The sequence below is a fragment of the Oenanthe melanoleuca genome, chromosome 1 (assembly GCF_029582105.1).
Source record: "Oenanthe melanoleuca isolate GR-GAL-2019-014 chromosome 1, OMel1.0, whole genome shotgun sequence".
Classification (NCBI taxonomy): Eukaryota; Metazoa; Chordata; class Aves; order Passeriformes; family Muscicapidae; genus Oenanthe; species Oenanthe melanoleuca.
In genome coordinates this window covers 11,434,896-11,461,194 of record NC_079333.1, presented here as the reverse complement: position 1 = coordinate 11,461,194, position 26,299 = coordinate 11,434,896, and the positions used below count along the sequence as shown (strand labels likewise).

Sequence of the window (26,299 nt, the reverse complement as noted above, 5' to 3'; positions counted from 1 at the left end):
CCAGTGAGTGTGCAGACCAAAACCTGTACCATAAATCAGGACATCTGCCAGAAGTGGTGTTCCTTCCTGATCTCCCTCCTGAGCTGGGTCATTTGTTCCTCCACTTTGTTTGTGCTGACACTTGCCTCTCACAGCTGCATCCTAAAGAAGCTTAGGGAGCTGTCCCAAAAAGCAAACCAGAAGAAATAGAAGATTAGTTTGCAGCAGGATCAATCCTTCATCTGGCTAGTCTGAGAGTCATATAAACTAAGTGCCAGCACAAAAAGCCAGGGAGAAATGGATGCCATTAGCAAGAGGATGGAGTTCTTCCTTCAGTGGCAGTCTGAACTTAGGCAGAATATATGTGGCTTGCACCTAGCTGGAACCAGGAGCTGTATGAGCTGAGCTTCTCCAAGTCAACTCCTTAGGACACTAAAGGTCCCCATATCTGACTATGAAGTGTTGCTATGCTCCCTGGTATCCATGTTGAGCCCTGCAACACAAAAGTAAAAATACTTGCTGATGCAAAGGTATGAGGCTGTTTTACAACCAGAGAGAAATCAGAAGTTACAGCCAGGAGATAAAAGACTAGACACCCCAGGAAGTATCATGTAGAAGGGCTGTTCAAGGTGGTCAGAATAGTAAATGAGATATTAGCAACAGTCGAGCAATACATCAAGGCTGTAAATAACTGTGAAATTAAGTATTAACAGTAATCATGCAACACACAGAGGTGGTGCTGAGAGATTCCAGTACACTTGAAATGCAAATTACAGTAGAGCTAAGGGTAGTTGTGACAACAGACTTGAGCCAAAAATTAGATCTCTAATTTTCAGACACTATGAAGAAATGTATTTGAACTTTGCCAAAACAGGCTGAAATGTACCATATACATATAATTACTCGTACAGTCTTCTCCTTGCATGTAGCTCATTCCACTTATCCTATTTAGAACAGTGTTCTCAGTCAATTATTTACAAAGATAAAATGGACAGGCTTAGGGTTTTCATAAAGTCCATTAGAGCCACAAAGCATAAAGAGGGAATCAATAAATTGTATGTTATCTGCACATAGCATTCAGCATTTTCCTGCCTTTAATTTTGGGGGAGGGGAAGGGGTAAATATCATGCCTATCACTGATGTAGTCAGCTCACTTTTCAGTGGATTTTGATCCACACACCACAAGGCAAACATATGCCTTTTCCTTCACAAATAAAGTGCCATCAGCCACCGCACCCGTGTTTGTAAATCTTTTCCGAGATGCTGTGTTCTCACACGTGCAATCTGAGAGCAGCAACATGAGACAAAACATATCATTGTGAAACATATCACATCCAGGACTTATGAAAAGCAGGGGAAAAAAAAAAAAAAAAAAAGGAGGTGGAATGGCAGGATCCACAGCTAGGTTTAAGTTGTGCCCTGAATTCCTAAGCAGAGCATCTCGGCACAATGAGTGAGCATTTCTGCCCCCAAAGGCCCATGCCTCTCCAGGGATCAGAGCATTTGCAAGTGCCTGGGGATTCCATGTGATGTGAGCGTGTGACAGACTCTGCCTGGGAACCCACCAGCTGGCTGGAAGAGACCAGCAACATGTGCCACCAGGCAGCTTAAAGAATTATTGCACAGACAGAAAATAAACTTCCCGTGTCCATGCTCATTTGCCTCTAAAAACAGCCCCCAAAACATAACTACTTTTGTAAAAAAGTAAATTTGACCCATAATGTTGGCTCGGAGCACTTCAATTGCACATCCTCAAAAGAATATGTTCTTGAGTATAATCTTAGGGAGATGTAGGCATCAGAAAATATTTTTCTATCTTTTCTTCATTTTTGATTATTAGGTTGCAATGGCACCTTGACAGGCACAGTTCCCTTTGTGAAATCCATCTGTACAAAGTCTTGCCTTCCCAGGATCCAAAACTGCAGTTTGGGAAAGCAACACAAGGGCATTGAGCAAATCCTTCTTAATACACCTGATTTCTCCATTTTCTCTTTACTCAAAGAGCAGAAAGCTGTGCTACACTTTGAAAACACATGCTTCCATGCTAGCAGGAGAGATGCCTGGAGGATAACCAGCAATAGGAAGAATGTAACTCTCAATTCCTTATAAAAATGGCCATAATGGGTTAAATCCAAGAGCCTTCTTGCTCAGCATCCTGTCTTCAACACTGCATATAAATAGATGCCAAAGGTCTTCCTTTGAATCAGACAAGCACAGATGAGCCTTCTAACAAAAGACTGTGAGGTAAGGAAAAGGAGCAGGTTTGTATATTATTAAGAGAGACTCCAAGTGGGAAGAATGAAATATCACAGAATTTTGTAGTCACATTTCTTCAGGAACTGAAGTGTGGCAGAGGGTACACAGGACAGGGAGGGGGATAAAATGCTGTTCTCCAAAACTCACTGAAACTTCCCTGTTCCCAGATCCTCTCTGTTTTCCGTGGATATTATTACAGGGATTTCAAAGCCTCTTTGCAATTCTTTCATAAAGGTCAAATTCCACACTCTGTTCAACATGAGCAGTGGTAACTGCACTGCCTTTGAACATCAGCTCTCTGGTGCAAAGAATCTGTTGTTACCAAAACAGGAGCTGCTTCGTACAGTCCAACCCTGGAGTCTGATGAGTGCAGCTACACAGATGACAAAGAAGCAAAGTCAATAAAACCCAAAAATAAACAACAACTAACCGAGAGAAATTATGTTTAATAATTACTTTGAGGTTTTTTTCTCTCTATCCAGAGATCTCTTGGAATTCATCATGCGAGCTTTGCAAAGAAAAAAAGTTATAAATAAACTCCTCTCATGACAAGATCATATATTTCAACTACATCTGGAAAGTTCAGAAAGCCACTTTGAAGATACTGTCTTTAGGTGAGTCTGAAAACATAGCTGAAAGCTATTGTGACCTTAATGTCATCAAATACACAACTGACAAGTTTAAAGAGAGATACTCCACTTATAAAATGTACAGGTATTTTAAGTAAATATATGTTACATTTCTGAAGCATAGGAGTTCTTCATAAAGCTTTGAGCCAACAGTTCCGAGTCTTACAGTCTAGGTTCTTATATGCTTCTTTTATTAGACAGAAACATTATTCCTCTGGCCAGGGTACAGACACCATAAGCATAGTTGCTTGAAAAATTAATTACCAAAATTTTCTGTGGATTTTAGTTAGGTAACTGCAGCCTTCCTGGGCTGAAAACAAAAACCTGTAATCTAGCCAAAAGTCTAAGTCCCCAGATTTATGAAGTGGTTCAATGCAATGCAGAAGTGGCAGGCTGCTCTCCTAAATCCACCTGCAAGAGAAGTGCCACGTGATCTTTTTTCATAGGAAAGTGGCCCTCTTAAGCCTTGATGATATCAGAGTTCTTTAAAAGCAAGTTGAAGCACAGTATTTTTTCAGCCTGCCTTTACACTTGCTTCATTCTCAGAATTCAGCAAATAAATCAACAGGCATTTTCATTATTCAGTGAGGAGCATCAGAAAGCATGAGGCAAACAATACATGAGGACAGGTTTATAACTTCTACCTCTCTATAAATTCCTACAGATTTCAGTTGTTTGAAATTTTCTTCTTCACTCCTGTCACTACTTTAGCTAGTGAACTCACAGCAGCAGCTTTTAATTTTAAATACGAGGCACTCACACCTCAATAAATGTGCAACAAATTACATCACCACACAGTTTCCCTTTATTCACAGGAAAAACTGCTTCTCAAACTGTCTTAGGACTCATACTCTTGTATTCCCAGATTTTTTGGGTAAAGACACACCAAAAATATTCTGTTCATTAGGAATCTAATTTATTAATATTTTCCTATTATTTTTGGAAAAAGGAAAAATAAATTATCTTGCATTCCTTTAAAACCAACATCCATCTGAAGGAAAAAAATCTGATCCAAATGAAACAGTATCAAACTACACTTCCCATTCATTCATTTGGACTTTTGGTGTGATTATTAGTTCTCATGATTGTGGACTTCTCTCACTCTTAAGTTGCTCCAGGTTGTATTCTGCTCTTAAATGACAAAATGTATTTGACTCATTGTCTAATATGAATATAGGAATTTTATTTTGATTTGTAGGAGTTTCAAATTCGATGTTGTTAGGTAAGGGAGTGAAGTTCACAGAATCTATGTAACATTTCAGCTTATTACCCAAAGGGTTAAAATAAAATTGATGGAACAATGACATTTCTTTCACAGACCACTTTTTCACTTAAAAATAAACCAAGTAAAGACATCTCAAGCAAAGGGTTCTCAAGGAAAGGGTTTTTCCATATAAACCCAGTCATGTAATTTATTAAGATCACTTGACCCCTCTGCTTCAAGTCTACAGTCAGAATTCACCCAAATTGGCATTGAACTGCACATTTTCCTATATGAATTTTCTCCACTGATGTAACCTACATGCAAACAAAGTGTAGGAGAATATTTTCTCATTTACCATTGCTACTGGGGTACAGCCAAAATGAGCCTAAAATGAGATGTACCAGTCAAATGAGTTTTATTAGCTCCTCCCATTCTTGCCATCCTGCTATCAGAAAGACTTTGATAATATGGAAAGATTTCAGGAAAAAAAAAATAAGAAAAAGGTTTTTGATGAGGCCAACATAGTCTGCAGAACAGTCAAGAGAGGTGAATATTTTAAGTACTTACACAACAGCCTACAAGTATTTTTTGGGCAATATCTCCACAGAAAAGTGCAGAGTTTTTCCATAAAGAGTCCTATGTGGAACTTAGATAGATATAAGAATTTCCATTTGTGTAAGAAGGAATTATTTTTCACAATGAAACACTACTTCAAGATAATGGCTAACATGTACAAAACTAACACCAAACATGAGCAGGGACTAATCCTTCACTGGAAGCAACCTGGATAACTTATAGCTTTAGTTCTTATGGGCTGTCATATAATAATAAGGAAGTCAAAGAGTGACAATCAGTGGTGAGAATCAATAGACAGGAGGCACCTCAAAGCATGGCAGCAGTTCAAGGTTTCATCTGCCTTGATAGGGACTGAAAGAAGATCACAACAGCAACATCCCAGTGAGAATTTTTCAATTTGCCCTTCCAGAGAACTGAGGTTTTTATGAGAATATGAAAATATTGTAAACTGTAGAAGAGAACAGGAAGCAGTTACAGATTAAGAGGACTATTCAATGACAAAAGAATGATGGAACCTTTTGATATTGAAAAATTATTTAGTAATTTAGAGGAATTTTCAAGTATATAAAATAACATAGCACAAGAAAAAACTACCAGAAAGAGGAAAAGAATAGAGTGTATGGATTTGCCGTAGAGTTAAGAGTTAAGTAAGTTAAGAGTAAGTTAAAAGACTTCAGATAATTTCCTTGGTTTGTTTTTTTTCTGAGATTCTTTGCTGCAATTGTGATATGGAACAACCTGGCAAAGTATGAGACAGCATTGTAACCGTAGGTAAGATCTGGACCTTTTCTTTGTGCTGAACAGTCAGTATATGTCAGCATCCTCAACTGCCATGACGTTCAAACCAATTTAGTAAAAGAGAATAGAATCAGAGCATCAGAGAACCATCTAGGTTGTGGAATACCTCTAAGATCACCAGGTCCCACTGTTAATGCAGCACTGCCAAGTCCACCACTAAACCATGTCCCTCAGTGCCACATCTTGTAAATACCTCCAGGAACAGTGACTCAACCACTCCCCTGGGCAGCATCCAACCTCCTGCCTCTGCTCCTGTGAAATCTTTGGCACCAGGAGTTCCATCAGTGGAATGAATCATGGCCACCCTAATGAGCACCTTTAAATGGATTTCTGCAAATCCTCTCTTTTCCAAATATTTTTAAAAGCACTTGTTGGAGCAACTGCACAACGAACTTTTTCTCCTTGCAATCTATTTTAATCAGTTCTGTACATAATACTAAAAAAAGAGGATGCTCATTTTTCTTTTTCCTTCCTCTCCTCCCACGTGTTCTCCTTGGAGGTACACTGTGTAAAGATCCCTGCTGTGGGTGTGTGACTGTCCATGGTAACACTGGCACGGTTCTTGTACTACCCTCTAGTTAATTTTTTTATAGCATACAAGATTTACTATTAACCTTACCTTTGGACTGGAGAGAGACACATGTAGCCCAGCAGATGCAGAGGGTGCAGTTGGGCTAATTACTGGGATAACTCTGCAAACCTTAGATGTGCTAAGTAATAACTAAAATGTAAGCAAGGAGCAGGGTCTGTCCACAGAAATCCCTCAGATCTTTCAACAGTGGCAAAAACTTGGTAAATCTTGCCCCACAGAGGGAACAGTGAGACAGAAGGGCTCAATGAAGACCTTCATTGACATCTTCCCTCTCTGGATTTCTGAGAAAGAAGAAGAGTCTCTATGGGATGCTCAGCACCCTGTAATGGTTGGTACTAAAAGCACTTTTTTCTAGTCTAAATTGCCTTTCCAAATGTAAGCATCTATAAGTTTGGAACCTTCTTGCATTGACTAGCATTTAGTTACTTTTTAGTGAAAAAAAATGTGATATTTCTGCTTAGGTAAAATTTGTGTCTCCTCACTTTTGCCAAATCTTTACTCATTCCACTTTAAAAAAAAGCACAACATATTTATTAAGAAATAGTTTTTTTTCTTCCTCTTGTTGCTTATTTCTTTTCTATCACAGCAGTCAGAATAAGAGACGATGCTGCATTATATGCTATCAGCTGTACTGGATGTAGTTTATTGCACAGACAGGATCATGTTGCCATTGATTCTTGTTTTGTGGTGAAAGGATCCTTTTATTTGGAGAATTTATAAGGGGAGGGAAAAGGCTGATGAAACATTGAGATCACAGGTTTTATTGAGCTGTCCACAATGACTTGATCTCTTTTCTGGAATTTCTAAATTAATTTAGAACCCAAGAGAGGTCATAAATAGTTCAAATTACTTCTTTCACTGCCTGCTAGCTTTCATACTCTTGAATTTTTTTTTTACATCATGTCATCCACTGCTGTAGGTGTCAGGGCTCCCTTTTGAAGTTCCCCTCATATTGTGTTTTGGATTTGAGTAACCCAGCTAATTGTGACATTTGCAGGTGCTGCCATCTCATTGCCTAACTTTCTTTCCACTATTTCCATGTATTAAATAACAAATATCATAATATGAAGCAGTGGAGCAGCCCACTCTAATCCTTCAGTCACAGAGCAGGACAAATATATATTTTTACTCTAGACTTTGTCATCCAGCCATTTTCACCTCATGATGAGGATTTTCCTCTCCCCCAGTGACTACTTAACTTCCTTAACAGCTGTTCCTGTGGAGAAAATTTTTGAAGTCCAAATATTATGTTGACTGATTAATTTTTCCCTTCTTTTCTAATAATTGGTTTGAAAAAGAAAAGGCACAAATAAAAGATCTATAAGAATAGTGAGGAATTAACATATTTTCCAAAAAAAGACCTTGTAACTATGATATTAGCATTTCACTCTAAATAGAGCCTCCTCTAATTCCCAGTCTCTATTTCTTCCTATTGTGCAGAAATATACATCACTAGATTAATCTGTAACAGTTTTCTGGAAACTTGTCACACTATTATTCAATTCTTCAGAACTGAAGAGTCTTTACTCTTTGATTTTTCAATAGAGAAACTAAAATGTGACCTCATATAAATAAGAAATGTTTATATAGTTTATCTCATTTTCTAAAAAGTACATTTCTTTAATGCATCACTTTCACAGACTAGACTGAGACCTCTTAATTACATTAGAATCCAAATATAACGAGCAAAGTCCCTCAAATAAAATAAATATAATAAAGAAAATAAAAATAAAAAATAAAATTAAAAAAAAACTAAAATAAAAAAAAATAAATATAAATCCACACTCCTAGACACTTTTTGATCTTAACCTTTCTGAACTTCTACTTTTATAATCTTGAACTGAGAATTTAGCACCTAAACCCTTTCCCACTCGAGTGTCAAACACTACCCTCACAGCTGTGGGATTCTTAAAATTTGATCTGAATATTGCAATTTGAGATTACTTAGGGCTTTTTTACCACATCCTTTAAAGTGTTAAGAAAACAATGTTCACATAAATACTTTAAACTTCTCATTCCTAAGGTGCAGAACATACCATTCACACCTTGTGGCAAGTGGAAGTAAAATGAATTTAATCCAGTTTTGAACCTCTTTTATCCTGGGCTGCTCTGCATCTCCTCACATAACTCAGTTGTCTCTTTGAGTCTGCCTAGGTGTGAGCAGGGGATGCTCAGCTGCCCATGAGCTCCCATAGTGATGGCTGGGCTTTGTCCAGCGGTGCCTGGGACACTCAGAGCTTCTGTAGCCTCAGGGTTTGCCTGGAAAACAGTCTAATTTTCATTTCCTTGCTTCCCTCCACAGCAGAGTTCTTCCCTAGATGGACCTGGAGCTCTTAGGGCTGTGTCTGGCAGGTCTAGTGGTCCTTTCCATAGAAAAAGGGCCAGGGCACAGAGGACACAGAACAGGTGAAGTCAAATGCTGTCGGCAAGGGCATTTCCTCGGGTTTCTTAATGGAAAGTCAATGCTGCAGATTATTTAAATGAAAACGTTTGGACTTCCCATCACTGTTCACCCTCCTTGTTCATGTGCCATGTTCCTCTCCTCTTAGACAATGAAGAGCAACAAAGGCAATTTTAGTTTTATTTGTATAGCTACTTTTACTTGCAGCATCCAGTGAGCTTCAGCACTTGAATTTCAATTGGTGTTGTTTATTTTAAACACCTTCATTACTGCAGTCTTTATATGTGCATATATTATGCAGCTTTTAATATTTATGACAATGAAATAGTCTTATTAAATGTGTGTTATTATTGAATACAAGAGATGCATTAATTTCAAGAAGAACTGTGGGGCAAGCTGTGTAATTACTACATTATAAAACACAATGTGAAAACATCACACTGATAGAGAAAACACATTCCATCGTGATACATAGCCTTCAAACTGTGAGATGGTGCTCTTTAGCTCAGGACACAGGCACTGGGCCTTTAATGTACTGCCCAGAAAGGACTTTCATAAATATGTGTTTTGGACAAGTCATCGTTTTGGCAAACCAGAAGGCTCAACCCTTGATCCCAGCCCTGACAGTGACATCTAGCACAAACTCAGACAAACTGTTAAATTGCCCTGAGCTCCTGCTTTTCACCGTGGGTATCATGTCACAAAAGGATGTCACACTCCTGGGTACATCCTGTTTTCAGAAGCTGTCCGTGGAAAACTATTAAATAGAGGTATATGAATGGAGAAAGACACAAGGACCTTTTCTTTCAAAGCAAATCTGAATGCTTTCCCAAGTACAAATGCCCTTAAAGACTTCAGTGAGATTATCATGGGAGAGGAGGGACTTCTGAAAGATTGTGAATTGGCCTGTTTTTCTAACTATTCCCTAACACTTGATGAATATAATTGCAATGTCCTATTCATGGATGCATATCACTTAAAGGTGCATCATATTTATTCTACTGAAAATTGTGAATACATTGAATTTCTCAAAATGCTGTGGCTTGTAGCCCTGGTAATAAATAGATTTACTTTTTTCCATATGCTGATAGTAATATTTTTAAGTGGATGCCATTGAAATACTGTACATAAAGCTGGCTTACCTTTAGATAATATATTTTATCTGACAAAATATATAGATTAGCAAAAAGGGCAACAGTCCAGACAACTAGTTGGCAAGCATTATCTGGTGAACAATTATAAAGATGATTTACATTATGCTTTCCATTTCAAATTTATTCCCTTTTCCTTCATGTTCTTCTGTTGAATTACTTTGAACTGGTTATGTCCAGTTTCAAATGAACACTAATATTTATACTTCTTGGACTATATTATTCTGAAGATGCTAAGACACATAAGTACAAAGACTTTTAGGATTACTGAGTTGAAGATCATGGGATAATTTTCTTTGTCTAATAGATGATCATTAATGATTCATATCTCTTTTCCCCTTGACTACTCATACTGCTAGCAACAAGGCCCATTTCTCTTGGCAACTTGTTGGTTTTTTTTTTTTTTTTGTAAATACTTCTGTTTTTTCCATTTAACTTTTATTTAACGTTAAATTGAACAATTATTATGTCCCTGAAAAAACTTGGCATAGTTATGACTTCATTTGTACACTTTCTATGCTTTTTTCCTTAATAATGCTCTTTACTTAGTGTTCACTTAACTATTTCCATAAAGCACACAACTATGGTCTGTCTGCATGCAACTATTTCTTGATATCTGGGGGAACTCCTACCTCCAGGTTTACAGAAAAGCTCTCAGGCTAAAGAAGGAACAAGAATTCACCATGTTCCCTCAATCATTTATCATTTACCCTGTTCTTATTTAAGAATAAATGAAGAAACTTTAATACAAACAAAGTAATGAACTGGTGAAACTATATAATGAAAATTTCATCCCAGAACAAACACAGTGTATTTTATTAAGTAGCTTTAAATTCATAAGAAACATGAAGATTCTAAATTTTAGTATAAATTACATGAATTTACATCCTTATAATCTCTTGTTTAGATCACTTTACCACCATGTAAAAAAATAATTTTTTAGGTTCTTTAACAAATCTTCAAGACTAATGTTGTAGAAGATAAACAAAACCCCCAAACCAAACAAAATACCTAACAAGACAAAATAACAACAAAAAACCCCAAACAATAAAAAAAAACCCAAATAAACAAAACCCTCACATCTAACCCTAACATCTCTGTGTTAGGAAATGCTCTTGCTCCCTTTCTTTTCACAGAGTTAGAACTCAATGAGCCTGCTCTCATTAATGAACACTCCTAAGTATTGGTCAAATATTTTTATACACATTTGTTTCAATCCACACATTTAAAGTTTAAAGCAGCTTTAAATCTTCTGAAGTCCTCTGTAGCTCTGAAGCCATACAGTAATTTTTTGAACAAGTATTTTCAAATGCTACTGCACTTTACAAAGTAGTTACATTTTCAGTATTTCCAATACCATGCTATGGACCCTACTGATAAAAGTGACTGGGACTGAATTAATTTGAATATTTTAACATCATCAAGGATTTTATTTATTTCTTCTGATAGTGAGGTTTCCTGGTTTTCAAGGTATTTCAATTATTGAGGATCTAATCTCGTTCTAAAAGAAAAGCCATGAGCAAAAAGTTACATAAATGAAAGCAGTGTACTTAAAACATTTTGAGAATTTGACTTTTTCACTATTTCCTAATTTAATATACGTTAATTGAACTATAGACTTATATTAATAAACACTATTCATTATGCAGGGATCCTGTTTTCAAGATCACTAGTTCTGCAATAAATCTTCACTCAAGACTTCACCCAGAGAGAAATTTGCTATCAGGTCTTAAACATGTAACATCACATATGGGAAGCTGCATTGGAGTTGCAGCATATAAAATGAACTGACAGAAAACAACAGTAAATAGAGACCTGACTGGTATATTGTGGTTCAATCAAATGGAGAGAAGAGAAACAACTGATGATGATCAGACAAGTCAGTAGAATCCTCTAATACAATCTTAAAAACATTGTAAAATTACTGTAATTCTCTCCAATAAGAAATTACTATCTAGTAAATTGGGATTGTCTTTTAGAAGACATTATTGTTTGTTTTTTTTTTTCCCTCACAAAAGTGCCTATGAATATGATTCACTTCACTTTGTGTTACACTATTTTTTGTTTAAAACAAAAGCTTTGAGGAAAGCTTACATGAAGATTAAGGCAAAGAACAAATCACCATTTCATAGCAAAACCATAGCAAAAGCCTGTTTTACTGGTTGGCCATTTCATCTAACAAGAAAATAACCTTGTGATGCAAAATTCAAATTTAAAAATACCTAATAATATTATTTCTCATCTCATACCATAAATATTCACATTTCCTCCTTTTATTGCATAGTGAAATTAGTGTTCATGTATAGAACAGAGAGGCACAAATTCTCCTCAAAACAAGCTTGAATGCAAATCTTCAAGCTCTTTTTGGATGCTGAATAAGATGATCTCCTTCACAGAAACAGCTCAATAAAAGGTTAAGATCATGGTATCTCCCAATGAAGACCCTGCTGTTTTAACAGATTCCATATTCTGCAGATGTTTTCACAGAACTGAAAATCTGGAAGCAGCTAAATTTACTTCAAGGAGATGGAAACTTATTATGACTTGACCAGTTTAGTGACATTTAGGGAATTAATGAGATATTCCATTAATTTGTGTCATGTGGAACTGCTATTACACTCTGAAAAGGACTAATAGACCATCATTCTGTGTCTGGAAGCGATCAGCAGCCAACAAACTTCATTCTCTTATAATTTTATAGGGAAAGAAGTTCTGGACTCTCAGCAACTCTTCAGTGCATGGTTTGAATCAGAAATATTGCTGCCTCTAGCACCACTGCACATACTGTTCTCATTCACACAAGTGTTTAACATTCTTGATTCTAACTAGGAATTTCCCTAAATTAACTTTTGTGGTAACAGGCTGCAAATTAATTGCAGTTCATATAAAAGCTGGTATTATCTTATGGTTTTTGATTCAGGCTTTTGGGAGTTTTATATTTCTCATTTACGCAAATTCACCGAGCAGGCGCCAAGGGAAGGGCACACACAGGAGTTAATTCTCCCCTGTGATGTCACTGTGCAGTTAGAATATGGCCATGAAATAATCACATTTAGTGCTTGTTGTCTTAGACTGAACTGAGCTAACCAGCATCATTACTATCTTGCCTGTGTCAGTATTAGTCAGAGTTATCTGGGTGCCTTTGCTCTGGATTTTCAGTTTATCTGTAGATTTGTATTTTTGGGTTCCTAATTCTCAGTAGTGGGGGATAATTTTGAGATGGTTTCAATCTGTCTGAAATGTGTACTATCCTCAGACAGTACTTTTCATAGTTACTGCCCTCCAAATTTATATATTATAATGGGCTTTTCTGCTTATAAAATAAATAGGAATTGACCAGGAAATACAAAAGCTTATTCCCAGGAGGGAATATTCTGTTTATTTACAAATATGAAGCTTTACCTGTAAATCTTCCCTTCTAATATTTCACAGTTACCAAGACAGACCAATGTGGATGAAGCACAATGATGTGAAGCTACAACATCCTCATGTCCTTTCCCCATATTTTTCAAGTTCCTTTTTTTCTTACACTTTCCTGAACTCCTGTGCCTACATGCCCAGAGCCCCTCTAAGTGCCAATGAACAGTGACTGCAGTTCCATTCCTTGTAGCCTCTCTCTTATTCCATGTGCATCTTCAATTTCCTTCCTTCCTTCTCCTACATCCTCTTACACTTCTTATCACATAATAATTCATCCTCCCTATTCCTTTCCTCCTCACATACAGATACACTGTGTCTCTTGCTGCTTTTTTCATTCATTAGTTCAAGTGCAAAGGTTTAGTTTTGGAAAAGGTAACAAAAATTATCATTAATTAACCTCTTCCTAGCTTGTCACTGTTTGGAGTATTAATTTTTAAAAGTTATGAATAATAATATTTAAATATTAAAAAATAAATATTGTCTTCATAAAATTAATGGTAGATTTTAAAATAATAAAATCTGTTTTTTATGCTTTGAATCTTTACATTGAAAAATACCTGCAGCATGAAAGTAAGTAGGAGATTGTTGCAGCTTTTACAGAATTTGTTCTGCATTTGGTAAATTTCTTACTAATTAATAAAATAATAGATTTTGAGAAGTTATAAGTTACTTATTTTCAGTGAAAGTTTTGCAATTATAATCTCCAAGATGTCCCCTTTATGCATTTGCCCATTGTAAATATTGAAATATTTAATTTACCTTTGAATAGATACTGGGTGTGAGAATTCAGGGGAAAAAAATCCACAAGAATCCAAAAAAAAAAAAGGTTTTAAATAATGGAATTGCCAATCTGCTATTTAAAAAGTTAAGTTTAACTAAGAATTTTCTTTCTTAAAATATTTTCACACTGCACCTGAGTGACTTGTTATTGAATCATTTGAGTTCAAGTTCCATCAAAAAATTCCTTACCAAGCTGTTTTTGCAGACTTCCATTAAATCTCCGATGAAGCTCCTGAGTGCAAGTCCAAGTAAATTAAAGGCCCAATCAATAAAAATTGAAATCAGCCTTGCAAATCATGTTGCCTGCTAAGAATTGTCGTTAAATTAGAGTCAAATCAAATTACACAATAGCAAACAACAGCCTGTCCTCACGTATGAGGAGGATCCTTAACTCAACATCTCTTGCTGGAGATGAGCACAGCCCGACATCTCTCCGGACTCCCAGGCGGGGAGGGCTCTCTTGGTGAGGATTCCCACGTCCTTGGCTGCTGGCTGGGGAGCTGTGTGAGCCCAGCTCCGTGGCCTTGAGTCCCAGCCCTCATCTGCTTTGGTGTTTCCAGCAGCTCACTCACCCAGCTAATAAATAGTGCATTCAGCAGGCACACCGCCTGTTTGCTTCCACAGACCAACACCCGGACTTCTTTAGCCAAAAAACCCAAACTGACTCAATGATGCACTCAAATCCTTCCTTTTGGGCACGACTCTGTGTATCCCTGTCCTTGGCAGGGTGGTGACTGCAGCTCCTTCCAGTGAGAGCCACCCCTGCCCCAACAGCGGTGCCCCTGGCAGGACGGTGCCTGCTGGTGCTAGGATGGAGGCAGGGTGCCTGGCAGCATTCCCTGACAGTACTGCCCTAAAAACAGGAGGCTGGGGACAGCACTGTCTCCCACGGCAGACAACTCCTCCCACAGTGCAGGGCAAGGGGAGCAAAGGAGTCCTGTGTCCCCTTTTTGATGCTGGCAGCGACATCAATAGGAGTATCAGGTGTGCAGGCTGTGCCTGTGTTCTCTGGCTGCATTGTTTATATTGCCTTTCTTTACTACAGCCAGGGGAGAGAAATTAAGGTGCTATTATCTCATAAAAGCTGCTAAGAATGTATTGGCACTCCATGCTAAAGTGTCTCACATATAGAAACACAACCTAGAGGCAGCTCCAACCACTTTATATGTTTAACATCCTGTCATTGGGTCAAAGAGCTGTAAAAATGGCCTTGCACCTGAGGTTTCTCTTTTAAAACTTGCCCAGATGTTGTAAATCAACAGGATGCTGACTCCTAAATACCCAAGATATTTTGGGAAAAAAGGCAGGATAGCTTCAAAATATTGCACTAAGTATGAGTTAGGTTCTTAGACTCATCACTAAAATTTACATTTTGGTCATTCTTTTACAGCTATAATTCAAAACCAAAATAATGATAAAAATACATCTAAATTCTTCCTGTATCAGAAAATAAACATTTAAGACCAATAGGCTTTTCAATATTTAATAATAATCACTTGCAAAATGTTTTAGCACCACAGGAATCACGTACTTCACAAGTCACATCCTGAGTAAATGCTGCCTAAAGACAAAAATACTTTCTCAAGCAAAAACCTCCCTAGCCAAACTGCCAGCTGTGGTACCTCAGATGGACTCGAGCCTGCAGCCTCGTCTCCAAGTGTGTGTGGGCTGTAAACAGCAGAGGCTGGGAATCTTCAGACACTGCCTTCCTATCCAGGCAGTGATGAGACACAAGTGCAACACATGATTTAGGGGGTCTGAGCTTAGCTCCTTACCATACTCAACATGGAAATATATATGGGCAGCAGAGCTGAAGAAATTAGAAGTGAATACATACATACATACATAAAATACATACTGTTGGAAAAATCTAGCCTAATGTTAACATTTGGACAAAAGAACATTACTTAGCATAGAGCTGAGTACATTGGTCCACTGCTCCCTGTCCCCCAGCTCACAAAGATGTCCTCTCACAGGGATGTCAGCCTCAGCAACAGCTCTCAAACAACTTAGCTCAACATAATATCAGTCCTACTTTATTAAAAACTCTACCCCTAAAAAATTATCCTTCCAACACAGACAAATCTGTGGGTTCAAGGAACTTATGGAATAAATCCCTTTCAGTTGTACTAATTAAATGCACTTCAGCTTTTTGAAAAGGTGGAGATGGAAATATTCTCTGAAAGTGCAAGATTTGCTGGACAAGCTGTGATATGGAATAGCAGCCAATGATCCTCAGTCAAGGACACTTGAATACCAGTGGCACTTTCAAGCCATGCCTCCATCTCTCCTGGTCACAGGCTACCATGGAATCTAATTCCTGGTCCAGGCAGAACATCTTTTTGTGTAACTTTCCAGGAAACCAGCCATTTAGATGGATTTAGCATGCTCCAAGTGCTATCCATAGTCTAAAGCAAAGTTCTTTCAAGCAACAGTGAAGTTATCATGGTCAAGTTCCCATCTGATGGTTTTTTCCTAACATGGGAAATGAAGAAATTTGTCTCAGCACACCAATTGTGATGGCTGAGATGGAGAATTTTGGGATTGTGCTCTTTTGTTCATTTTGGTGTAGTGCCAAGTAAAAATCCCCAACAGCAAATATACATAAAGATATGTGTGACTGACAGTTATCTTTTCTTAGACATGCAAATCTGCTTTGATATTGCACTAACCACAAGGCTGGGTTTTGTCAGGGAAAAGTGAGCTTTACAGTACTGTTATTGTCCAGGGGCTTTGGAAAAATGAGAGTCACACAAAGTTTGAGCAAATTCAACTCCACAGTCTCAAGGCAGACCCATAAAGGTGATAGTAATAAACAGCTTTATTCTCATTCCCAAACTGAGGAGTCATGACAGAAAAGAGAATATGTTTTGAGTAAACTTTGTTTTCTGCTAACCTTATAAACATGACAGCAATCCCATTCTTCTCTCCAGCCATCAGCACTCCCAATCCATACCTGTTGCCAGTATATCTGCAATGTTCTACATCCATTGCCAGGATTATCATGCTGTCAGTAAATGAAAAATCAAAAAAGGACCAGTGGAAAAATGTGTGGAGACCAAAAGGAAAAGGAAGGGATTTGCATTTTGCAGATAAACCGCAGATTAACCCGGATAAATCTCTCTCAACCATGGACATAAAGTTTAATTGAGGTGGCTCAAAACATTCAGATAAAGACAGCACAAGCATAATATATATTTGTTAACCACATGCAAGAAAATAAAAGTGTGCACCACTCCCTTTTTTCCAACCATGAAAGCGAAGCAGCACACAAGGCTGTTCTAACTCTTAGAAAAAAATGATTAATTTCTGTTTTGTATTTGTGACCTTTCAATGAGGCTTTTGGAGCAATGGTTGGTGCATATCAGTGCCAGTCTTATTCAAGCCAGACAACTACCTTATCCAGAAAACCCCCAAGTACAGGTGTTTATAGGGGAGATCTTTCCATTCAAAAGGAGGTGCAACAAAGCCCACACAGAGCAAAGGGATCCATGCCTATTTTGCTGTAAGATCAAATACCATGCCAGTCATATTTGTAGAAGAAGGGATAAGAAGAAAGGAATTCCTGAACATGAGGGTTCTAGAAAGCATGAGGGTTCATTCTAGAAACAACAAAAAAAAAAAAAAAAAAAAAGAGGTCTGATCTTTGAGTTTTTGCTCAGATTGTGAAAGACTTCATCAATGTGAGTCTTGCTCCTACTGTTTCTAGAAGTGGCATGGAAGAAGAGATGAAGAAAAAAAAAAAACAAAATTAGCCTGAAATTTTTCTATACATGATATATTTTACAAGTAATTACAACTGAAATATCCAGTAGCCTTATGAAAATTAAACTCTACCGAAAAGATCACTCTGATGTAAATATTTTTGCTATGTGAAGGCTAAAGCTGAAACAAATTCATTCTTCTGTACTGTGTAATACAAAAGCATTAGCTTTTCAAACTTGTATTTAACTGAGCTATAAAATCAATACCCACATTTAAACAGGGCCTGCCATATGTATTGAATGCTTGTTTTATTAAAAAATATCAGAAGTTGGTTTCAATAGATAATTTAATGTCATGAGAAACCACATCCAAAAGATCTGAAAAATTTCAAGTGCACTTCTATTCCCACTTTATCAGTTAAGTAACCTATCACAGGTCTCTTGCTGAAGAGTTTCAATATGCAAGTTTTGGAGATTATTAGAGGCTGTTTGTCATGTTTAAGGGACAGATTTGTGAGGAAAACCTTTTCTGGGATTGCTTTTAAATATTTTAACAGATTCTTTGCCTAAAAATATCTAAAGAACTTCAACTGTTTTGAGGACAAGGAAGTTAAACAAAGGATGAGACCAAGTGAAACTCAGCATTTTCTTTTGCTGAGTTGAATAACAAAACCAGAAATTTGCTCAAATATTTTTGACTACTCTGTGCTATTTCAACAGCACAAAACTAGTAATAACTTGCTTTACCTCTTCTGATAAACTGGAATAACAGTTAATAATAATAATAAACAGCAGCTTAGGTACAGGGAAAGGTCTCAAAATGGCTGTGCCCAAAACATCCAAGCTCTGTCAGTGCTTCCAAATCATGGTTGTTAACGCAGAAATGTCCATCTAACTCTGTTTTCTTTGGATGTGCCTCTGGACAAAGACACTGTGGACTGCAGAAGGAAATACTAATTCTCCCCAGCTCCCTGAAGTGACTTAGCTCTTAAGACAGGCAGGACCTGGCATTGCAGTTGGTTTTTGCAGTGTTGTAATTCCTTTGTGGGGAATCAGGGCTCACCATGGATCAGATTTAATCTTTTCCAAGGAAATTGTGGCAAGCAAAAGGGTGCTGGGTGGGTCAGTGCCTCTGCAGCTTGTCTTTAGGACCAAACTTGTGAAACCCTGAGTACATGTCTCCCAAATGAACAACAGAGAGTTGCAGATCCATTGGATATCCAGATTTTCCCTGAATATCTTAACAGAGATTTTTTCCAAATGCAAGAAGCAAAGTACAGGCACAAGAATGACAATGTTCTGTTTTACTTACAGGAACAAACACTCTCAGATAGGCCCTGGGTTGGAACCCATCCCTGTTTAGCCACATCACAAAGTGCATTTATTTCCTACAGAAGCATCACATCAGTGCAATGCTGAGCCTAGGATGCACACACATATTCCAACCACACTGCAAAGGTAAAATATGCCAGACTTCACTTAAAACAGACAATATCTTTTATGACTTTAAAATGAAATCACAGAAGACCTAACTCCATCCAGCTGTTCTTAATAGAGCCTCTTTTCCCTTTGTTTTTCATTCTCTACCTTAATCCGCTTCAAAATTACCTCACAGTCTCGTTCATTTTTGCTCGTAACTTGATAACACTTGCCAAAACAATGTATTGCACATTGCAGGGTGAAAAAAAAACTAAATTAAAGAACAGAGAAAGAAATAGAGAATATGTATATTCATTAAAGCTGGTGATGCTGCAACGAAAATTTGCATAGCAACCTGCAACTTGGCCTGATAGAATTACAAATTTATCATGCCTTAGAAGGACAGATGAAATATTCCCACATTTTCTGCATCAGTCATTTCTATTCACTTCAGCTTAGTATAAACAATTCCTCTTATTTTGCAACTAATTGAAGAATTAATATAAAAGGATTGAACACCTGTTGCTCTGTTGGCAGAAACCAGCAATCACAATGTTTCTTTCCAGTGAACTTATGAAAGAAAACCATGAAAGAAAAAAATTAAAATAACAAAAGAAAATGTACTGGTGACCAGAGTCTTTTTGAATCCACAGAAGATATTGCAGTTTTTACTCAGATTGTGAGTGGTCCCTTTTAGGCTTCACTGGTTGATGGAGATCTCCCCTCTCTCCTCCCATTTAACCACTGCTCCCTTAAGCATTTTCCATCAGCTTGGAACAATTCTGATTCACCCAACCTCATCTCCTCTCTGTCCCATATACTTTAAGACAGACTTAAAACTCAGTCTGGATCCACCTGTCATGCAGATCCTCTTTACCAATTTCCTATCACACACATTAATCACTGAAAATAAGTGCTGTTAAAAAGATAAACTAAACCCATTTTCATCTCCTCCTGTTATTCCTTATCTAGAGAAGGGTTCAGGTAAACCTTAAGCTGACAGGAGACAAACACAGGGACCTGTGAGAAAATTATTTTTTTAATAGACATTCATGGAAACAAAACACAACCAAAATACAATCAACTTTCAAATCCACTTAAGAGAAACATTCTTAACTGTCTTTGCTGATGCAAACAACTAAACATTGAAAATATCAAACAGCTTGTTATGTTCACCTCCAATAAAAGTCAAGTCAGAAATTCAGGGCTTCAAAATACCCTTTAAAACGGACTGTTTGCTGGTAATATGGAAGCTCCAGAAACAGAGCCCTCACTCCTATGAGGAACAGTCACATTTCACCCTCTCCTCATCCCATAGGAGTCTGATCTGCCCCTGACAGCAACACCACAGGGGTGTTGCTCTGCTCTTTTGCTTTACAGAAAAAAACTTAAATCACTTTCCAGCAAAATTATCACTATTGCTGTCTTTAATGATATATTATTCTTGAAAATAATACTCTTTTTTCACTTTTTATGGAAAAGTATGTGGAAAAAGACAGTATCACTTTTTCCCAACTATTTTGGAATGAGCATCACTGTCTGGTCCAGATGCTCTGACTTTGGCAATGTTTTCTATCCATCTCGCTGGGGAGGTCTCATCTTTGAGGTCAGTTCCACTCACTTAAAAAAATCTTGGGGAATATACAGGCACAGATCTTTTCTCTCTTGGTCCATAGCTTTTTCTAGGAGTGGAAACACTCACTCTTTTTGTCTATCTTTGTTAGGATCCCTGCTCATGGGATGTACATAATAAGGGACATTTTTTCTTTTTCTCCCAGACAGGATGAGGAAGACTGCAAACCAGAATGAAATGGGGTCACACAAATTGGGGCAGAAACCTCCACAAGCCCAATTTTGCCTCCAGAGTCAGATTGTCAGATTGGGATCTTTAGATATATATATATATTTTTATTCTGGTATTGCAAAAAAAAAAAAAAAAAAAAAAAAAAAAAAAAAAAATTAAAAAAAAAAAGCATGCAGACACAGAGAACACCAGAATTGAGGAACTGAGGAGGGATAATTTTGTCTATGGCATCCATCCCACGTGGGGGGAGGCACCAGTCCTGGGACCTGACACTGGAGGCAGCTTCCAGTGTTTTGGAAACCATTTGCACAGGAAGTGTGACTTCTCCAAGTCCTGCTGAGCTAGAAAGATGAATCAAGGACCAAAACAGACAAGGGCATTTTGGGTCGGGTCTGACCCTGGCCTGATGTGCTGTGTAAGGACACAGGTGCTGGGACCCCAGAGTGGGGCTGGGCTGGGTCAGTGAGTCACAGGAAGGTGGGAACACAGATGGACCTGCAGGTGACTTAGATCTGTGCTCATAACACTGAGTTCTTCAAGCACAAAGAAATAATAGCATAAATCCAGGGAAGATCAGGATCAACTTGTGGCATTGCCACTGCTATCCAAGCAGCGGCATGCAATGTTTTTTGGAAAGTATTTTAAGGATAAAAGGAAATGTTCTTTTCCTTTATATAAAAAGTAGATCTATATAGTGCCAGCAACAAAAATAAAAAAATATAGGACAAGCTATCCCCTGAAGAAAGAAAAAAGCATTAAATACTTAGTATTTTCCTGAGTTTATAAACCAAAATAACTTTTAAAGCTTTCATGTTAATGGAATTAAAATAATAATCATAATTCTTTCCTTAAGTGTCTGCAGTACATAGTCACAGTCCATTAAGGCAGTGTGTCAGCATTGTTCATAACAGGATTTAAATGAAATAATCAAGTCATCAGGACTATTTCAACATCAATAAAGCCTCAGAGTGATCATTATGTACAGCCATGAAACAATACCTTTTTGCATACTTTCCCTGATCAGATTAAAGTGGTGATGAATTCCTCGATGGCTCAAGTGTGCTCCAAGGAAAGCTAGAAGGTTGTACAGTTAACTCCCAGGGTGTAACTCTAAACCATACAACCTACTACCTCAACCCGGATGCACACAGCTTCCGACGGTGACCATAAAGTCTTCTTCATTTCTTCAGCCTTTCTTTGAAATGTGACAGCAGCCACTGGCCTACATATTTCCCATGGGGGGAGATTTTCAACTGCAGTTATTCCCCACTTTTCAGACAATAAGGCATATTCTTAGATTGATTTTTCTACTGCAGAGGTAGAACTTCTGTTCTATCCTGTTTACATATGTATAAAGATATATACGTGTGTTGTGTGCGTATATATATATACATACATATTTGATAGGGATGATGCAAGCCCAGAACATTTCTGGAAAGAAATGAGTATTTGGTCTTACTTTACAATAACTATAAATAGCTTCTTTCTTTCTGAGTGTAATGCCGTGGAATGGCATATTTAATAAGGCCAGGAAATTTTATGTCCTTCACTCCCTCATTGGAAACCCTATGATTCCCTCACACCTCCTTCTAAATTTTAATAAGATATTAAGCCAAAGATGCTTAAAGCAACCTATAAAAGAACAAATCCCTCAATCAAGTTGGAAGGCGATGGACAAGAGAAGAATTCCAAAATCAGTACATGGTTTTGTACACTGGTTGGGGCTTGTTGTCCAGCACCACTGCAGTGGGTGCTGCATGGAGCTTTGCCAGATCACCACACTGACACAGACCCATAGAAGCGAGCTTGTGCAGTGCGTTTCAACACAAGATCGGATCTACGGGTTTATGCCAATTGGCATGGCTGGTTAGGGTTTCCTCTCAGGGAAGACTTTAAACAAACAAACATACCATGCGATGTGAGAACGAGTACTCTAGAGTGAAAACGTTACCAGCTATTGCAAAGAAGGCTCCTCCAAGCTTAACTGCATAAATGGTGGAGGCAATAAACAAGCCTAAGATTTGTGACTAGTTTCTATTGAAAATGGAAGAATTATTTTTCTTTTTTTAACAGATTAACAACAAGATACTGTTTTGTCTTCAGCAGGAACTAATGTCCTTTTGTGCCCTCTTTGCCTTCCTGATGAACTCTCAATTCCCAACTTGCATCTGACTATGGTGTGCTTGACTGGAATCAATAGCTGGACATGACATAGAAGTTAGCAGTACAGGTTTTCCTTTGTGTCTGAGCTCATATCATACTACAACTCAAAATAAAATTCACCCCACCAAATCTGAGATGTAACAAGTGGAGTGCTGCTCTCATACAACATTGTGAAAAATTCATAGCTATTTCTTCACATTACACAGCAACTAAAGTACTGCTTGACAATAACTTGATTAAACAACAGCCACTAATCAAAGCAAAGAAGTTAGTTTGTGGGTTTTATTCACCAACCCTCCTATCCATGCAATTCCCTAGTAATAAGAATGCAAGTGGAAATGCAATCTTGCAAAACTTCAAGGTTAACGCCTACAACAAATCCATCCTTCTTGTGACCAGCAAGCAATCCAATAAAAATTATCCCGCAGTGAATGTAGGGTACCCTAAACAACACACTGAAAACAGCTCCTTTGGGTCAAAACCCAGTCATTCAGAAAGGTGACACACAAACACAGTTTTATAACTTTTATACTCTAACCAAAAGCATTGGCAAACACTGCACCTTTAAGCACAACACCCGCCATATCAGAATAACTTGTAACAACATAAATGTGAAGGAATTTGTAAAATACTGCCATGAGATACAGGTATAATTTTAAAACCAGGCACCATATAAAGGTCCTTTAATTTTGGTGATAAATAAAATTTTAATGCCTTCCTTCCACTAGTTCTCACCATAGTCCTAATTCTGCTATTGTATTTCCTTCCCTTCTCTTTCTAATTTAGTGGATTAAAACTTGAATGCTCATACCCTCTTGCATTTTAATATAACTTTAATTAATTTTCTAGAAAAGTCCCTTTTAAACCTGCTTTCACTTTCTATACAACACTTCAGCATTCAGAAGGTAACTGCTTTCTGCTGACACTGAAGACAATACGTAGAGACAAGCCCTCAAACTAGAATATGTATCCTAGTATCAGAAATAAGTATGCAGACTGCATATACAACTTACTGAATGATTAATAAGTGCTGTAAAATTTCTAATCCAACTTTCTTTCGTTTTTGTGAACAGAAGATACATTCCACATTTGAAGCATAATTGGTCACTGCATTATACTTACATAGTAAAAAGTAGATATATGTACTACAAATATATTAGTAATATGAGTATATTAGTAAATGTATGTCTTATATATATTATATATTTGCTAGGCATAACCAAAGAACAAATTATGTTTTGATTTTTCAGTTAATCCTTAAGCTTCATGTAAACATAGAGTATAAAGCTACATCTTTTGTGCATCTGCAACATTCCCAACAGCAAATACCGAGAGCAAAAGTTTAAAACACATCTCCGAAATTATATCTCTAGGCTGTCTTAAGGAAATTTTTTTTAAAAAGTTAAACTGCTACAGGTTCTTGCCAATAGCTTTAATGTATAATCAGAAAAACCCCAAAAAACCAACCAACAAAGAAAAGAGGTATTTAAGATCACTGTATTACCTTCGCTGAAATCTGGAATAATTAACTTCTTCACTTTTCTTTTTCATTTTAATTTTTCTTTCACTAAAATAAAAGCAAAAAAAAAAAAAAAAACAAAACAGTGAGAGAAAGAATTTGCATTATCTGTTTTAGGTGAAGTGTTTTCTGAACATGAAACATCACAAAATTAGTAATTATGCTTTTAAGATATCAACCCGACACTGCTGACGCCCCTCCTCGTGAGAAGTCATGCTGTGAACATGCACGATTTGGAAAAGAGACTCTTTCTTTTACTATTTTCTAGCCTTTTTTTTTCAACCTACAAATACTTAATTTTTATTAGGAATTTCAGAAGAGAAGGAGCAAACTTAACAAAAGGGAGGTTTTTTTTTATCAAGCCGTGAACACAATGAGGTAATTTGGTACGGAACTTCAGAAAAATACGGGCATAAACTAAGTGGCTTAAATAAAGAAACATTTGCAAAAAACTTATGAGAGGGGGGAAATAGTCATTTGTCTGACCAGATAGAGAAATCTGAAAAGCTATTTTAAGCAAATGCAAACCTTGGTTTCCCAACAGGCTAAGTGTGAATGACAAACAAAACTATTCCAACAAACTATTTGGGAAGGCAGGATCACCATAAATCTAAGAAACATTTTATGTTCCAAAATGGGTATATGGAGGTGTATGTCTCATATATATAAGGTCTCCATTCAGCAATTTCCCAGAATTCATTGCAGAACAACAAAAATATAAAGTAGCAAAATTAGCATATAATCTAAGAAATTGCACTCTACTCAGTAATGTATAAAAAGGGAATAGCATGTTAAAACAGTCCTATTTCATAAAGTCATATTTATAAAGCTTTTTATTAGAGATACACATATTATGAACATTTTTAAAAGAAACACCAAATGTAAGAGTTTCTAATGAAAGAGACACTGTAATTTCAAAGTCATTTCTAGCTGAGAACATCTGTATTTTTAATATAAATTAAAAAGACTAGGAAAATATTAAAAAGGAAAAAAAATCCAACTGCATAAAACACCGATTTGGCCAAGCTTTTCAAAATCTGCCAGTCAGAATGAATTTAGTTACACACTCTTCTAATTGCTTAGAAATATGTTACCACAGACAGACAAATGCCTTAAGTAAAAGGCTCTACTAAAGCGTCATATGCTCAAAACTTACTTTAACTGCACATGCACTGATCACAAACATCCTGAATGGGTATCTTAAATACGGTTTTCAGCTATTCCTGGACAAGTGCTGCTTTTCCAAATATCTTAAAATAGTTACTGTTACTGGCTGCAAACCAGGCGTGCTTCATGAATGTCCCAATAATGTGCCTTTTATTCCAGTGCTTATCACACTGATTTCTTTGTAGCGGATTTAGATACAAACTGTAAGAAACTCATATTTGAATTAACTCAGTAACAACTTTAATATACAGGCTACAAGAGCGATCCTTTCCTGCTGGTTAACACGCGGTTTTTTTCACTTCTCCCCTTTAGAAACTGAAAGCATGAGTCACACTGTAAAAAAAGAATTTAATTTCCTTAGCAACCAGATCTAAATACCCACAACTTTCTTAGAGATAACCAAAGCTGAGGCTGAGTAAATGTAACATTAACACTCCAGTGCTTAGCTAAGATAAAATGTGCCTAACCACTTTTTTCTACAGACCCTCGTTTTTTTGTTTACTTTCTATTTTTAGCAGCATTAGATCAAAACCAAAAAGTTAGTTTTAAAAAGTGTGAAGAGAAGACTACATTAAAATTAATACACAAGAACTCAGTTGCTAAACATGTTTAAAACAGCTTAAAAAATAGAAAAAGAGGAAAAAAAGAAACAGAATCTATACCTGATATGAAAGGTACGTGTTCACCCAGTGCCAAATACTGCTATGTGAGCAATTGTGAAAAAAACAAGCAAACAA

At 37.0% G+C, this 26,299-nt stretch overlaps 1 protein-coding gene across 8 annotated transcripts in view; it reads right to left on the bottom strand.

The window, feature by feature from the left end:
- LOC130252166 (uncharacterized) overlaps window positions 1–26,299 on the bottom strand; it is a 306,913-nt gene that overhangs the window by 100,533 nt on the left and 180,081 nt on the right. For 6 of the 8 annotated variants that reach the window (XR_008840314.1, XR_008840312.1, XR_008840311.1 and 3 more), the window contains one exon: window positions 24,381–24,443. The exons of the other annotated variants lie outside the window; for them this stretch is intronic. The gene's annotated coding sequence lies outside the window, so the exon portion shown is untranslated. The remainder of the gene's footprint in view (window positions 1–24,380; window positions 24,444–26,299) is intronic. 8 annotated transcript variants of the gene reach the window in all.